This window comes from Euphorbia lathyris, chromosome 7 (genome assembly GCF_963576675.1).
Source record: "Euphorbia lathyris chromosome 7, ddEupLath1.1, whole genome shotgun sequence".
Classification (NCBI taxonomy): Eukaryota; Viridiplantae; Streptophyta; class Magnoliopsida; order Malpighiales; family Euphorbiaceae; genus Euphorbia; species Euphorbia lathyris.
In genome coordinates this window covers 32,013,641-32,032,050 of record NC_088916.1, presented here as the reverse complement: position 1 = coordinate 32,032,050, position 18,410 = coordinate 32,013,641, and the positions used below count along the sequence as shown (strand labels likewise).

At 39.6% G+C, this 18,410-nt stretch overlaps 1 non-coding gene across 1 annotated transcript; it reads left to right on the top strand.

Annotated features, from left to right (window-relative positions):
- The first annotated feature begins 4,245 nt into the window (after positions 1–4,245).
- Positions 4,246–4,352, top strand: LOC136201822 (small nucleolar RNA R71). The gene has a single exon (XR_010674160.1). It is a non-coding gene; the product is annotated as a small nucleolar RNA R71 (small nucleolar RNA).
- Positions 4,353–18,410: the final 14,058 nt, after the last annotated feature.

The following is an 18,410-nucleotide window of genomic DNA, read 5'->3' as shown; positions in this document are numbered from 1 at the left end:
ACAAATGCTTCTTTCCTTCTTTTTGCAAATCATAATTAAGTGTTCTAATAGTCCAATATGCTTTATGTTCTAATTCTACTGGTAAATGACAAACTTTTCCATACACGAGTCGGTACGGTGTCATTCCTATAGGTATTTTAAATGCAGTACGATATGGCCATAACGCATTGTTAAGTTTGTGTGCCCAGTCTCTTCTTGAAGATGAAACTGTTTTCTCTAATATCCATTTGAGTTCTCTATTAGATATCTCTGCTTGACCATTCGATTGAGGATGGTATGGCGTAGATACGTGGTGGTGTACTCCGTACTTTTTCATAAGCGATTCAAAACTTCGGTTTATGAAATGGGTACTTCCATCACTTATCATAACTCTAGGGACTCCAAATCTACAAAATATTTCATCAAGAAACATAATCTACGGCTACTAATATATAAGTTTTACCAAAATAAGGGGGAAAAGGAACCATGAAATCGATTCCCCACACGTCGAAGACTTCAACTTCTAACATGCTTGTGAGAGGCATCTCATCTTTCCTTCCTAAATTCCCGGTTCTTTGACATTTGTCACACCGAATAACAAATGAACGAACATCTTTAAACAACGTAGGCTAAAAGAATCTGCATTCTAATATCCTCGCTACTGTTTTCCTGACGCCGTTATGCCCTCCATAAGAGCTTGAATGGCATTCTGACATTATAGACTCATATTCATCTTCACTGATGCATCTCCTAATTATACCATCTCCACTTGTTTTGAACAAGAAAGGATCTTCCCAAAAATACATTTTAATATCAGAAAAGAATTTCTTCTTTTGTTAGGAGTTTAATCCTTCTAGAATAATACGAGCTGCGAGATAATTAGCCATATCCGCATACCACGGTGAAATGACACTTTTTATTTATTTGAGAAATTCATCAGGGAAATCATCTCGTATACCGGTTGTTTCACCGATAGGACCGTTTTCATCCTCAAGTCTTGATAGATGATCGACGGCAAGGTTTTCGACTCCCTTTTTATCTTTAATTTCTATGTCAAATTCTTGTAATAACAAGACCCATATAATAAGATGCGGTTTTGCATCTTTCTTAGCGAATAGATACCTTAAAGCTGCGTGATCGGTATATATAATAACTTTAGATCCTAACAGATACGACCTAAACTTATCACATGCAAAAACTACCGCTAGCATTTCTTTTTCGGTTGTGGTGTAATTTAACTGTGCACCAGACAATGTGACTTGCATAATATATGATATAAAGTTTCTTATCCTTCCTTTGACCTAATACACATCCTACGGCTAAGTCACTTGAATCGCACATAATTTCGAAAGGTAAATCTCAATCGGGTTTAGCAATTATGGGTGCACTGACTAAGGCGGTTTTTAATGTTTCGAAAGCTTTTATACAATCTTCATTAAAATCAAAAGTTAAATCCTTCATAAGCAAATTAGTGAGTGGTTTGGAAATTATAGAAAAGTTTTTTATAAATCTTCTGTAAAAACCTGCATGTCCTAAAAACGACCTTACTCCCTTAACAGTAGTTGGTGGGGGTAATTTCTCTATGACTGACGTTTTTGCTCTATCCACTTCTAATCCTTTTTCAGATATTTTATGACCTAAAACTATTCCTTCGTCTAGCATGAAATGACATTTTTCCCAGTTTAAAACTAAATTCGTTTCTTCACATCTAGACAACACTTTATCTAAGTTTTGTAAACATGCATCAAAAGAATCTCCATAAACTGAAAAATCATCCATAAAAACTTTCATGATATCTTCAATGAAATCGTTAAATATTGCATTCATACAACGTTGAAAAGTTGCTGGTGCATTACATAGACCAAAGGGCATTCTCCTATATGCAAAAGTTTCATAAGGACATGTGAAGGTTGTTTTATCTTGGTCATCTGGGTAAATGTATATTTGAAAGAATCCGGAATAACCGTCGAGAAAACAATAAAATGCATGACTGGCTATCCTTTCGATCATTCGATCGATGAAAGATAGAGGAAAATGATCTTTCCTGGTTGCTTTATTTAGGTTCCTATAATCTATACAAACCCTCCAACCGATGGTGGTTCGCGTAGGTATTAATTCACCTTCATCATTCCTTACTACAGTTATGCCTCCCTTTTTAGGTACACAATGGATTAGACTAACCCATTCACTATCCGAGATAGGATAAATGATTCCATTGTCTAAAAGTTTAGTAATCTCATTTTTGACTACTTCTTTCATGTTTGGATTTAAGCGTCTTTGCCTATCCGCTTTAGGTGGCTTATCTTCTTCTAAGTGAATTCTGTGCATTACAATACTAGGATTAATTCTTTTTAAGTCTGAAATTTGCCATCCCATACTTCCTATCCTATTTCTAACAACTTCTTTCAATTTCTCTTCTTGATCTTCAGTTAACTTGTTAGAGATAATTATAGGTAGAGTATCACCTTCGCATAGGAAAGCGTACCTTAAATGGTTTGGTAACTCTTTAAGTTCTAACTTAGGGGGTACTACAATTGAAGGCGGAACTGGTCCATCTTCTCGAATCAAATGCTCTGTGTCCTTATCTTCTAATTCTTCTCCCACTATGGGTTCTATTATTTCTTCTCTTTGAACAACATCATTGACACATTCTTCAACCAAATCAAGTTTTATACAAGCAAATTCTTCCATAGGATATTTCATCGCTTTGTTCATATTAAACTCAATCTTATCTTCACCTATCCTCAAAACTACTTTCCCTTCCGATACATCGACTAATGCACGTCCCATATTCATAAACGGTCGACCAAAGATTAGTGGACAATTAACGTCATATGCAAAGTCTAATATAACAAAATCGGTAGGAAAAATAAACTTATCGACTTTAACTAAAACATCCTCAATTATACCATATGGTTTCTTAGTGATTTGATCCGCTAATTGCAAAACCATGTTGGTACGCTTGATATCTTCTTCTAAACCTAATTTATTAAAAATAGACAACGGCATTAAGTTAATGCTTGCTCCTAAATCACAAAGACAACTTGGGAATTCAATGTCTCCCAACTTACACGGGATGGTGAACATCCAGGATCTTTGAGTTTAGTGGGCAAATTACTCGACACTATTGAACTACAGTCCTCTGTTAATGATATGGATGAAATTCCTTCCCAACTGATTTTCTTAGAAATCAAATCTTTTAAAAACTTACCATAGTTAGGAATTTGCGTTATCGCATCCATAAATGTTAAATTTATATGTAAATTTTTAAGTTTGTCCAAAAACGTTAAAAGTTGTTTGTCATAGTCCTTATTTCGGACTTTATGTGGAAAAGGTGGTTTGGGTACAAAAGTTTTTATACTTGCATCTAATGGAGAACTTTTTGCATTTAAAGTATCTTCCTTGGATTTTGTTGGTAAATCACTTCCCTGCATAATGTTAGTTGAATCTCCGGGCATTTCCGGACCTAAGTAGTTTTTCCCTGAACGAAGAGTGATAGCCTTTACATGCTCTTTTGGATTTTCTTCCATATGGTTGGGAAGACTTCCCTCTTTTCGGGATGGAATTGATTTAGCAATTTGTCCTATTTGAACCTACAAATTATGGATGCTAGACGAGTGGTTTTTAATTAATTGATCGGATTTAGTCTCTATGCGTTTAAAACCATCATCGTGGCTACTTACTTTTCCACTGATAGCGTCTATAAATTTTTCGATTTTAAAAGATAAAGTGCTAATCGTATCTCTTGACTGATTTTGATAATTATTGGTACGATTTTTATTAGCACTGGTATTGTTATTATTATCTTTCCAATTAAAGTTAGGATGATTCCTCCATCCAGAATTATAAGTACTAGAATAAGGATTATTAGTTTGGTTTTGCCCTTGGACAAAATTTACTTGTTCAATCTCATCCATACCTTCGTAGTCCACATCCATTGGGATTGGATTACCATTGGTATCGCACGGTGCCATAAACCTATCAATTTTGTGCGATAAGGCAGAAAATTGGGCTTGTAACATCCCGACTGGATCGAGATTCACTATAACTTTAACTGGTGATGTGGTTGAGGATGATGGTTTTGCCACTGGTATGTGTCCATGTTCTGCGGGCCACATACTGCTGTTGATTGCCATTTCCTCCAAAAGTTCTCTTGCTTGGGCGGATGTCTTCTTCATAAATAACCCTCCCGACATAGCATCTAATGAACCTCTAGTTGTAGGATTTATTCCGTTATAAAAAGTTTGCATTAAAAGTGCATCGGGTAATTGGTGGTGTGGGCATAAATGTTGAAGTTCCTTAAAACGTCCCCAAGCCTCATAAAGAGTTTCATTATCATTTTGTGTAAAAGATGTCAACTCTTTTATAACTCTTGCAGTTTTTGCTAAAGGGAAATATTTTGATAAAAAACGCTTGGGCTAATTGGTCCCAAGTTGCAAATGTTGCGGCTAGCGTAGAAGTTAACCAAACTTTGGCTTTATCCTTCAAAGTGAAAGGAAAAAGGAGAAGTTTAATTGCTTCGGCGGAACCGGTGGCTCCAAACCCTTACCACTACGGAGTGTGATTGTTTGCACGGTCTCCCGATTCTTAGACCTTGGGTTTTGTTCGGTATTGGTTGGGAGAGAACCGTGTTGTCTCTCTTATTGTTGGCGATTCAATTGGGCCACGTGATGCCCCAAATCCCTACAAAAAGCCTCATTGTCAGCAAGACGGGAAGATATTTCCTTAAGGAGATTAATTACCGTAGAGTCTTGCGTGTTGCTAGGAGGTTGAGAAGTTTGTCCTCCTTGGGCGTTGGGGGATTGACCCAAAACTTGCTCCTCGAATTCATTATTAAATCCGGATGGGGGTTTCAACACATTTTGATTTTTGCCATAAGACAAATTCGGGTGTTGGTGTTGAGGCCTCCATCCGTTGCTATTATTATTACGGTGGTGATAAGCATTAGGGTTATGATAGGAGTTATAATTAGAATTGTACCTTGGTTGTCCCCCTACATAACTTATGCTCTCGGCATCGCCGGCAAAAGGGCTACCGACGTGGCACTCTTGACCATGATGGTCACCACCGCAATGCGAGCACATAAGGACTTGTGCGGATTGTTTGAGGCTCATTTGTGCCATTAAGGCATCTAGCTTCTTATTCATCTCAACCATGGAGATTTTAGGAGCCTCATCTTCCACGACAAATGTTTGATGTCGCGAGGGTATGGCAAGCCGATCTTCTTGCCATTGGATGCTTTTTCTAGCTAATTCGTGGATAAGTTCATAAGCCTCGCTTGCCGATTTCCTAAACAAATCCCCACCTGCGGTGGAATCCACGGTTGCACGATTAGTGGGAGTTAAACCATGATAGAAGGTACTTACAAGATCGTGCTTGGGGATGTCATGATGTGGGCAATTTCGGAGCAACTTTCGGAACCTAGCCCAAGCTGAGTGAAGGGCCTCGTATTCAAGTTGCCTAAAGGAAGTGATATTATTTCTCAACTTAACCATTTTGGACGGCGAGAAGTAGTAGGAAAGGAACTCCTTGTCAAGCTCCTCCCACGATGTAATTGATCCCGCCTCCAACGAGTGCACCCATTCCAATGCTTGACCTGTCAAAGAGAAAGGAAAAAGCTTTAGACATACAGCTTCAACCGGAACACCATTTTGCCGAGAAGTATCGGCACACATAAAAAATTTATCAAGATGTTCGTTAGGGTTCTTATGAAGTTCTCCTCCGAATTGACCGAATTGTTGGATCAATTAGATCATGCTCGTCTTTATCTCATATATGTTGGTCGGGATGGCGGGGGCGATGATTCCATTGCGATTTTGTGGTCGATGCGGAGCTAGGATCTCCATCATTGTTCGGGTGTCGTTTCCCCTTCCATTCGGGACGTTGTTCACCGGTGGGTTGGTTTCATTTTTGACGTTGGCCATCTTTTCTCTCCGAATCCTACAAAGAGTTCGTTCAATTTCAAGATCGATAGGAACAAGAGCATCACTCCGAGATCGGGTGTGCATAAACTCAAAAAAAATAAACAAAGAAAATATGAACAACAAAAATATTGTCGATAAAAGTGTATATAAACAATTTATACAAAGATAATGCTTAGACTAACAATAAAACGTTTTGGTCTAATATTACAAAAAACATATAAATCCCCGACAACGGCGCCAAAAACTTGATGGGCGTCCGGTAGAGCGGTAAAATATAATGATAAGTGTGTGCTAGGGCTATGGATATGATCTTTTTAAGTGCTCTAACTCTACTGGATGCTACTTCGTAGGGGCAAGTGTACCCCGTCGTATCAAGTAATAATCTGATTAAGACCGGGTATCGAATCCACGGGATTTATAACTACAAGTATTAAACTACTCGGTTTTACACGTTATCTAAGCGGTGAGTACTTTAGTTGGTTGGGTGATAACTATAAACTACTCCTAAACTACGGGTGAGACAATTTTCATGTATTTCAAGCCCTCTTCGAATGATACGGGTGATGATAAGTTATAACGTATGATAAACGACACGAAATATACACGATTAATAGTTTTACTCTTGCAAAGACGACTATTAATAGACAGAACAACTCCGCGAGGTTCTAGAGTCGTGATTTCCTCTCAAGGCGACTCTAATTCTTAAGATCAGAAACTAGGGCCCGTAAGTTCCGTGGCTCGTCAATTCCTACGGTTTCCGGTTTGTCAATTTCGGTGAGGCAACACCTATGTGATTCCTAATAGATTTCGGAGCTCGTAAACGACCTACACAATAATCAATTATAAGTATGAAAGCAAGCAATAAACATTGACACGTATAGTGAAAATGGAATCATAAATCATGTATTATAAATATGGAATACGAAAATACGGGATACAACCAAGCCTAGTACATAGAAAGAGTACAAGCTAATTAAAAAGTAGAAAGGGAAGAAGAATCGGCCCTTAAGACTAGCTAACCGGACTCAAAGTCGTCTCTTAGGACTTGGAGGTGGAACTCTCGAGCTTGGTGAATGCGGATGGAGCGAAACTTCGGCGGAGTAACATGAGGATTATACAAGCTTTCAAGGTGTGAGGAACTCTAATACATGGAAAATTGAATACTAAAATGAGTGTTAATCACTCTTACTTATACATCAAGCTCGGGGGTAGAATCGTACATACACAAGTTGCATTATTTCTGCATTTTTCCCAGGACACGCCCGCATGGACAGGCAGGCGCGCCGCGTGTTTGCCCATTCCGTTGACAATTTCCTATATGAGGGTCAGATTCAGGCCTGATGTCATGAACACGCCCCGCGTGTTTGCCCATTCCATTGATAATTGACTGTGTGTGGATCAGAATCAGACTGGTTGTCATAACCACGCCCCGCGTAGGTTGGAGTATGCCCCGCGTTATTGAGTCTCTAGGGTTTAATCGCTTGAATCATGTCTTCGGCGCCCCGCGTGGCTTGGGACACGCCCCGCGTACTTGAGCTTCTGAAACTTAGATTGAAAAATTGCTCCTGTACGCCTCGCGTATTACTAGAGATGCCCCGCGTGTGTCGGTGGATTTTACTCCTTTGCTTGTACCTGCGAAATACAATTCTCGACAACCGAGTTAGCTTGACGACTATTTTTCCGAAATTAACTGAAAACAAAGGAATTTGATCAAAAGTATAAAATTTATTTTTATTTTGTTATTTTATTAAAAAATACATTATTTTTGTAATTAAACTCACTTATTTAGTCCATAATTGAACCGTAATCCACGCTGAAAGATAGGGACAAAATTCCCCTATCATCATGCTGTGCTGAATTGGATTTTTGGATAGGTCAATAGCGCTTTTGTTGTCACACTTGACCTCAATGGTTTTTGTCTTTACTCCATAGTCATCCAGCTGCTGCTTATTCCAGAGGACTTGAGCAACACTGCTTCTAGCAGCAATGTACTCAACTTCAGTGGTTGACAGGGCTACTGATGACTGCTTCTTGCTGAACCAAGACACAAGACTGTTTTCGAGAAAGTGGCATCCTCCTGATGTACTCTTTCGTTCCAGCTTGTCTTATCCATAGTCAGCATCAGTGTGTCCAAGGAGTGTGAACTCAGAAGTGTTGGGATACCATAGACCTACATTCACTGAGCCTTGCAAATATCTAAGGATTCTTTTTATAGCTATGTATTGAGAATCCTTAGGGTTAGCTTGATATCTAGCACAGTAGCATACTGAGAACTGAATATTTGGCCTAGTTGCCGTAAGATAAAGTAGAGAGACAATCATACCTCTATACAACTTGCTATCTACTGACTTTCCATGTTCATCGGCTGAGAGGACAATGTCAGTGCCCATAGGGGTTGATATTGACTTACAATTCTCCATGTCTTACTTCTTCAATATCTCCTTTGCATATTTTGTTTGGCTAATAAAGTTTCCATTCTTTCCTTGCTTGATTTGGAGTCCAAGAAAGAAGTTGAGTTCTCCCATCATGGACATCTCAAACTCAGTTTTCATCTATTTACTAAATTCCTTGCAAAAGAGACTCATTAGTAGCACCGAATATAATATCATCAATGTATATTGGTGCCAGTAGGGTATCCTTACCCTTTTTCTTTATAAATAAGGTTGTATCAGCTTTTCCTCTGACATAATTTCTAGTCAGTAGGAAGCTTGTTAGGCATTCATACCAAGCACGTGGTGCTTGTTTCAAGCCATACAGAGCCTTTTTGAGTTTATACACATGATTTGGGAACTTTGGATGCTCAAACCCTAGAGGTTGATTAACATACACCTCACCATTTATAGCTCCATTTATAAATGCACTTTTAACATCCATTTGAAATAATTTAAAGTTCATGAAACTGGCATAAGCACACAATATTCTAATGGCTTCTAACCTTGCCATTGGGGCAAAAGTCTCACCATAGTCAATACCTTCCTGTTGACTATATCCTTGAGCAATGAGTCTGGCTTTGTTCATGACAACATTTCCTTGCTCATCAAGCTTGTTTCGAAAAACCCATCTGGTTGCAATTGTCTTCTGACGCTTAGGATGTGGCACTAAGTCCCAAACTTCATTCCTTCTGAATTGGTCAAGTTCCTCTTGCATTGAACTCATCCATAATTTATCATTCTCCGCTTCTGAAAAGTTGTTGGGTTCCAGAACTGAGACGAATGCAACATTATTGAGGTACCTCCTTAGTTGATTTCTTGTCATGAGGTGATTCTCAACAGCATCAAGAATGTTGCTCTCAGAGTATCCTCTAGGGATTCTGACTTCTCTTAGCAGTGTAATGTCCTCAGTGTTGGGTGTTTCAACAATATCTGCAGTAGTAGATTGGTCAGCAAAGATAATCTCGGTTTCGTTTTTACCTTTAGTGACTCCGAGTGGAAATGACTCGGGAGTGGTGCTCAGCTCATCAAGTGCTGGGTTAGGATCATCTTCTGAGATCTGATTGACCTTCTCTACAGGGTTAGTCTCATCAAACTCAATATGGACTGACTCTTCTAAGACTTGAGTTCTTTTGTTGAAAATTCTATATGCTTTGATGTTAGTTGAGTAGCCCAAAAAAATGGCTTCATCAGCCTTGCAATCAAACTTGGCAAGATTGTCTTTAGTGTTTAAAATAAAACATTTGCAACCAAAGGCTCGAAAATAACTTATGTTAGGTTTTCGTCCTTTCCAAAGTTCCTATGGGTCTTCCTTAGTATAGGTCTGACTAGAGCCCTATTGAGTATGTAGCATGATGTGTTGACAGCTTCTCCCCATAAGTACTTTGGAAGCCTATTTTCACTCAGCATTGTCCTGGACATTTCTACCAGAGTTCTGTTCTTCCTTTCAACTACCCCATTTTGTTGAGGAGTTCTAGGAGCAGAAAAATTATGGTCAATGCCATTGGTTTCACAGAATTCATCAAACAATTGGTTCTTGAGTTCTCCACCATTACCATATCGGATATGAGCGATTTTTAAGTCCTCATCATTTTCAATTTTCCTACAAAGGGTTGAAAACATCTCAAATGTCTCATCCTTGCTACTGAGCAAGATGATCCATGTATAGTGAGAGAAATCATCTACAGTGACTAAGGAAAATCTTCTACCACCCAAGCTCAGTGGCTAGACTGGCCCAAAGAGATCCAAGTGTAGTAATTCCAAAGGACGCATGGTTGACACAATATTTTTACTTTGAAAAGATTTTCTTGTTTGTTTCCCATACTGACAAGCATTGCACAACTAATCCTTTTCAAACTTAAGTTTTGGCAATCCCTCAACTAGTTGCTTTCTTTGCAAATTTGGCCAGGAGGTCCATGCTTACATGACCAATTCTCCTGTGCCATAGCCAGGGATTTTCTTCCTTAGAGACTAAGCATATTTCATTTGAAAACTTTTTTTCCAAGTTCAGCATAAAGACATTATCAATTTGTGGAGTAGTTAGGATTAATTTATTAGTTTTGCTCTCAATACATCCAGAGGCATCGAATATGATCTTCCTACCGCTATCGCACAGCTGAGCTACGCTCAGTAGGTTATATTCAAGCCCTCTAACTAGAGAGACATTTTCAACAGTTGGGTTTCCACCTATGGTTCCTGACCCTACTATTTTACCTTTCTTGTTGTCTCCAAAACTTACACTTCCTCCATGTTTGTGCATAAGTGTGATGAACTGAGTTTCATCATCCGTCATATGCCTTAAGCATGTGTTGTCAATATACAGTTTTGACTTCTCAGCACACCTCAGGCCTACCTGTAATGAAACTAGTTTCTTTTAGGTACCCAAATCTTTTTAGGTCCTTTCTTGTTAGGCTCAACAGGCAATACATTATATTTTACTCGGTGGCGACACACTTTAGTCGTGTGGCCTTTCTTCCTACAAAAGTCACAGTGGACATTTTGCCGAGGGTACCATCTGCTCTGACTAGCACTTTGATACTGAGCATTTCTATGGTAATTCTTTTTATTCGGAACCTTGAGTTGGTTCTGAATTGATGTGATGTCTTTTTTTAGTTTCTTAAAATCCTCTTGGACTTTCGAGACAAACCTATGCATGATTTTAAGATTTTCATCTTGCCTGGTATTGTCTTGGAGGAGATGTCAGAGGTCACTGAGTTTGACTTCCTCAATCTCATCACACCTTCTACTGAGTGCTCTTACTTTCTTATTACACTTTTTAACAATGGAGTAAAGATCACTCAATGCATTTATCATTTCATTTCTAAGGACAAGGAGAGATATTACCTCAGCAGCTTGCTCATCATTCTTAGAGGCATACGAAGGTTCAGGCTGCTCAGAGGCACAAGACTCATCAATCTCATCAATCATGAGACAAATGTTTGCTGTCTCAACAGCACCGGCTTCTAAGGAAGATGACTCATCGTTGTCACTCCATGTTGCCACCATGGCTTTCTTCCCATTCCTTTTGTCTTTCTTCAAAGTGGGTAGCTTGACTTGGTGTGTGATAGGGGTCAAAAACCCCTATCTTTGGGTACGGTTTTAGGAAGGTTTTTAGCGTTATTTTATGAATAAGCGAGCAATTCTCGCATTTATATGCTTTTGTGTGAGTTAGTTAGAAATTGTATATGTTCTATTTACTTTTCGTTGGTTAGGCTCGTTTTCTGGTTATTTTAGGCAAATATGGCCAAATTGGCAGGTACGTTAAATTTCCATTATCTTTTATAGCTAATTGATCTGCCAAAAGTCGCACCAAACGGAGTGTTTACTCAAAATGAGCGATTGGCGGGTCAATTTAGCCTCGGAACTAATGTTATTTGGAGTTTTCGTGCATGTGCAGGCTAAAACAGGAACGAGTTCGGGTGAAAGTTGCGTTTCGGGACATCCAACAGCCGCGCAAGGCATTATGGGAATTTTCGCTCGTCGAAATGGCCTTTTTGGGGCCGGATCGGTGAGCTCGCACTGCTAGCCCGTCGAGCAGGCCTTTAAGGGGCCAGCTCGACGAGCTGACTATGCCAGCTCGGCTGAGTTGTCCCCTAGAGGCCAGCTCCCCAGGGGCCAGCTCGGGTGAGTTGGAGGCCAGCTCGCCGAGCTGGCTCGCCCAGCTCGGTGAGCTGCCCTGCGGGAATCAGTCAAAAGACTGATTCCCAGTCCCACGATGCCACGATCGACCCCACGACTTTGCACCTGCAAAAGGATACGAATTAGGTTAGAAAGAGGGCCCGGACCGCGTCTATAAATAGGAATTTCCAATTGTAAAATAGACATCTTTCATTATTGTAAATTACCTTAGCCTTCACCCTCTAAGAATCCTCTCCACCTCCTCCATCTCCTTCAACCTCCATTGAAGCACCTTCGAAGCTCCGTTCACCGAGGATTATTCAAGGTCCGTCCTTAAGTCCTAGGAAGCCGGCTGTAGGGTAGACAGTTTCCCTAAAAGGGATTTTCTTATCTCCTTTCATCTAATTATGTTTTTATCCCTTGATACAGTCTATGAATCCTAGGCTAATTGTATCCCGTGACAATGTTCTTCATCTTTAATAATATTTTAGCTCTTGTTTTGTTCAATGATTTATTTATTTAATCTTTGTCTTACGCTTTATTCAATTGGTTTAACTCATTCAAAAGCCCCAAAATCTAGTTGGCACATATTGTGAGCTGAATCTGACCTAGTCGGAGCCTAGGAGATTGATGACCTCTAGTTGATTAAGCCCAAATTGCTGAGCCTTAGACCTAGTTTCGGCCTTACAAGGGAATCACGCACTAGGGACTTCAGGAGGGTAAGTAGGGTTAATCGCCTTGAATATAAGTGACTTAGATTAGGTTTTTAATCAATTGACCTAATAATCTATCTTCATTATTATCGTTCATACCATGTTCCTTCGGGTAATTGCATTAGTGAAAGATCACCTAGGAGTAGTTTAACTTAATTAGGAGTAGAATAACTTAATTAGAATTAGAATAACTTAGCTAGGAGTAGTATAATTCAACTAGGAGTAGATTAATTTAAACAAACAAACTCAAAACCCACACAGCCTAGATAACACCTGAGACCAAGTAGCTCGATACTTGCAGGAATAAATCCTGTGGATTCGATACCTGGACTTGTCCAGATTTTATTGCTTGATAACGACGGGGTACACTTATCCCTTAGTGAGCCTTGTGGTACCGAATGCCGTGAGGCACATCAAGTTTTTGGCGTCGTTGCCGGGGATTTATTTCTTCTGCAATATCGAACCAAAGGTCGATTTGTTAGTTTAGGCATTCGTTTGTGAATACCTTTGTTTATATCATCTATACTTGTCGATATTTTATACTTGTCTATACTTGTTTATATATTATTATATACTTGTTCATATGTTGAATAAATTAGGTTATACATTCTTAATCTCTGTATATATGCCATACGAACGTGGCATGTCGTCGTGTAAAAATTTATATTATTTGTTTCGCCAAAAACGAATTCATGTGAGATTATGTAGATTTGTATAATAAACTGTATGATTAAATTGTATACTAGATAGTTTTCATACTTTCCTTCTCTAAGGAAAACACTTTTATTTTTATTTTTCTTTCTTTTCAGCATAAGCATACTCGATCAGCGGAAATACCGTGTGTCCCTCTTAACCTTGAACTTGAACGTACTCTTTGCAGGAGCAAACAAAATAGGACTGTCAAGCCAAACGAGATCACTGAGCCTATCAAGATGACGGAGACTAACCCTCCCATCAATAACTGGAATACTGAGAACACCGAACCGGAAGCTGACACCCGCTCAATGAGCGAGATTTTAGCACCGCACCGACACCAGCACCTGTCCGGGATCGCTGCCCCAAACATTTCAGCCAATACCTATGAAATCAAGTCGGGCATAATTCACTTGATTCAACAAACGGGACTGTTTGGAGGAGAAGCACATGAGAGCCCGAATGATCATCTGGATCACTTCCTAATGTGCGCAAACACTGCGAGAACAAATGGGGTTCCCCAAGATACTGCCAGGCTGAAGTTGTTTCCGTTTTCACTAACTGGGCAAGCTCTAGAATGGCTGAGAACACTAGAGCCCGGGTCAATCACCACATGGGCAGGATTGGAGAAGGAGTTCTTATCCTACTACTTTCCTCCCTCAAAGACAGTGATGCTAAGGGGTGAAATCACTTCATTCCACCAATCCGAGCACGAAGCTCTCCACACATCTTGGACCCGATTTAGAAAAATGTTGTGTATGTGCCCGCATCACGATATACCTAAACATCAGTTGGTGAGCGTCTTCTATCATGGCTTGACGCCCACTAACCGAGCTACTGTGGACTCCGTCGTGGATGGAGATTTGTTAAGGAAGACTACAACAGAAGCGTATGACATGATCAATGAACTGGCAAGGAAGAGTGTGCAGTGGCAAGAGGAGAAACTCGTTGGCCCCACAAGGCAGCGGGTATTTGCTATGGAAGATCAAGAACAGAGCCTAGTTGTTGCTGAGCTAAGTAGGAAAATGGATGTCCTGTTGGCTAAGTTCAGCCAACCTCCCACCTGTGTGCATTGTGGCGGCGACCACCACGGAAAGGATTGTCAAGCAAGTAGCCCTTTCGCTGGAGATGGGGTGGAGATGGTCAATTACGTTGGGGGGAAACCGAGATACAACCAGAATTATAACAACTACAACCCTAACAACAACTACAACTCCTACAACAACAACAACAACTACACGAGGCCTCAGCACCCGAACTTATCCTACGGGAACTCGAATCAGAACGTGCTTAGACCTCCCAATGGCTTTGTTCAAGAGCATAAAGAGCAGGGGCTTGGCATGCCCCCATATCAGCAGAAGCACCAAGGGCCTATGCCACCTCCTAAGGAATCTGACGAAGTGGTGACTCTCCTCAAAGAAATCTCGGGTAGGCTTGCTAATAACGAAGCCTTCTGCAAGGATTTGAGCAATCAGGTAGCTCAGATCAATAGGGACAGAAAAGAAAGGCCACAGGGTTCTCTCCCAAGCACAATGGAGAAGAATCCAAAGATCCTGAGAAAGGATTGAGTAAGGGGGAAAAATCGGATTTTCCCCGGTTTAAATTCAAAAGTTGAACAATCATTTAAGTTTTCAGTTTTGTTTTTCTTTCTTTCTTTTTCTTTCATGAATTTTGTTGGTTGTTTTCATCGTTTCTATTTTTGTTCATTTAGATTGTCAATTTTTGAACCCCCGTATATGCGTCCCGTTCCCTTACAAAAAAAATCGTCCCGGGAGGCCCAGCTCGGCCGAGACGGGCAAAGGATCGGGATTTCTAAATCCCGAACCAACTTAAAATATATATATATATATATATATATATATATATATATATATATATATATATATATATTTGAGGGGGATGAACATTCATCCCCCTTCTTCACCTTCTTCATCTTCTTTCCCTTTTTCTTTTTTTTCTCATTTATCAATCCTAACCCCCAAATCTTCGTTTCTAACCCGAAATCAACGAACAAGGTATGGATTCTTACCTATTTTTTTGATTTCTCGCATGATTCTAGGATTAGATTTTGGTTTCAAACATTGGTTTTTGAATATTAGGTAACCCTAGGTTTTGGGAATTTTTACCCCTTTTTCAAATAAATCACTTGTTTGCTTGTTTTTCTTGATTTCCTTGCAATTTATGAAATTATTATGATCAATATGTGCCTTGGGTATGATTTGAGTTTTTAATTTGTGATTTTTGGAGAGATTGCTCAAATTGGGTAAAATATCCATTTTAGCTCAAAATTCAACTATGCAGTTTATAGTTGAAAACTTGTCAATAGGACCCCTTTTCATATTCTTAACACATTTTGGTCGCTGCGCCTCGTTAATTTTGCACGGATTAAGAGTTACGGGTTAATTACTTCATTTTAGGGACCAAAACCTTACATTTTGGTCCCTAAGTTTCTAATCTTCAATCATGTCTATAGGTTGGATATTTTGGTACTTAGGTATAATTATGTATATGAGTATGTTCTAACTAGTCCGTTTTGGTCTCCTTTCTTATTCTTAGGAACTATGGGAAGAAAAGGCAAAGCCAAGGTTGTTGTTGAAAACGAGGCCGACTCCGACGTCGAGTTCAGTGACGCCTTGCAAGATAAGTATGGTTCTCCTTTTTGGCTAGTCGATGAGCGCGAGGGGAAATTATATGATCGTTTTTCCAAATAAGACCATTCCCCCCGAATTATCATTGACAAAAAATGCTTAGCATCTATAGGGTTGGACAAGGATTTCAAAGAAATCCTAAAGTTCCAAGGCTGGTACCACCTAGCCACAAAAAGGATTGTCGTTTATGGCAACTATACCGTAGAGTTTCTAAGTACCCTGAAAAAGGAGCCACCCATAGGTATTGATAAATACTCCTTCCGACTGAACGGTAAACCTTATCGCCTCAGTGATACACATATAGCAGCTTGCATGGGAGTTTATTAGCCCAAGTGATGCAGTCTCGGGTTTTGCAAAACCCATGACTTTGAGCGACGCCTGGTACGAATTGATCAGATCGTCAGATTATGATTCCGGCACTGCTAGGCGAATATCTCTTTGAGACCCACCCTTAAATCTTGCACACAAATTTGTAGCACATAACCTATTAGGCAAGAACGAGAGTAACAAGGTCTCTAGCACAGAAGTGCTTATATTGTGGTGTGTGGGAAATAATAAACCTGTTGACAATGTTAAAACCATCTTTGAGGGTTTTCGGAGCCAAACAAGTAAGAGACACGGCTCCATTGGGCTTGGTTATTTGGTGACCCACTTTCTTGACGACCAGTTCAAAGGCTTGGTCATTAACGAAGATGGTTTCCATCCTACACTGCTTAACGCCAATTTTCTAGGAAGATCTACTTTTCATGCAGTTTTGCATAGAGATGCATCTGCAGGAGCAAGCTCAAGCGGCCAAATGTGGAAACGAGCATGGAGACCACCACAACAAAGAGAGGAAGAGCAAGTAGGAGCTGAGGGGGAAGGAGCTGCAGCTGCAGCAGAAGGGTAGCAAGCGGAGTACCAAGAGCCGGGGGTGCAGGCTCAATTCCAAGCTATGAACACGATGATGGCAGAAATGCGGGATCTCAACCTCCGAACCTTCAACACTATTTAGCAAATGGACCAACAGTTCACCAATTTTGAGCAGAACATAGATTGGAGGCTCACGGGTCTCGAGTACATAGCGGCAGACTACTGCGAGCGTTATAACATGCCATGGTCGTATCCCCCGGCCGATCAGTAAGTTGTCTTCTCCATTCTAACTTTTTACACTTGTGTTTTATGGTTTTAGATGCAATGTTGGAACTTATTGCATAATTTAAGTGTGAGGAGAAGGGGTAGACAAACTTACAAAAATTTGTATAATTTTTAAATTTTTGTTGCGTCGTGTCTAGTTTAGTTTAAACGTTTTCGGGTTTTATTTATGCTTCATTTATGTTTTTGCATGTTTAGGACCTAAAACCGTGAACCTCCTTCGAATCTAAACTTCGTTATTTGTCCTTGAGGGCTGAGAACCGAATCTAAGATTGCATGACAACTAGTTTAGGTGTAGGACACAATCCCTCTATCTGTAAAAACATGAGCTAAAGTTTGCATTTAGACCCTACTTTTGAAGAAATGCTAAAATCATTACTTAGGTAGATAACTTAAGAATTGAAGGCATGTGATATTAAACTTGAGTTTGGGGAGAACTAGTAAGCACAAATTTGGAACCCAAGAACTGTGAGTTGAATTTGAGCCCAAGAGCGAACATCAAAAAGCTCTTTTTCTTGACATTTTTTATGTGAATGCTATGACTTGTGGAAAGATTGCAGATTTTGCACCTAATACTGAGTTGAACCTGTTGGAGTTTAGTGTCCTAAAGACAATTGTTTTAGGATATTAATATTAATGCATAAATTGTTTATTTGATCATTTGTTTAATCAGATATATAGCATTAAAATATAACTATATATAAAGGCAAGAATCTTTCATAAAGAAAGTAACCCTAAGTTTATTTAAGTAGTTATAAAGTGTTCATACAAGCATGAAGTGAGACTGTACTTTATAATAGACCAATAAACTTAAAGTAAACCCAAGTCAAGTAATATGTTATAGGGGTTGGCATATTACTGTTGAGACTTGCATGTAACAGTGTTTTCTATCGAGACAGAAAGCTGATCTCACAAGCTTTAGATATTTGGATATCTAGACAGTTACATGGATCTAGTGAAGGAGTTCATTAGGATTGGGACCCGACTTGAGATAACAGAATGGATTGATTTATCTAATGTGTCAACTGTTCATCTCATTGGTATTAGTAGGTATAACTAATCCTCATACTCAAACATTCGTTAATTAGTGATTCTGGATTATGGAGTCTGATACTTTGATTCTGTGCGAGCACGATCCAATAGGTGAGAGCCTAGGGTGTGTGAGAGCAGGGTTGGGTATCACACAAAGTAATTGCAGAATAGTTAATGTCAGATTGAGCATTTGTCACTCCCGATAAGTGGGAGATATATCCAAATGGCCGCTTGTGGTGA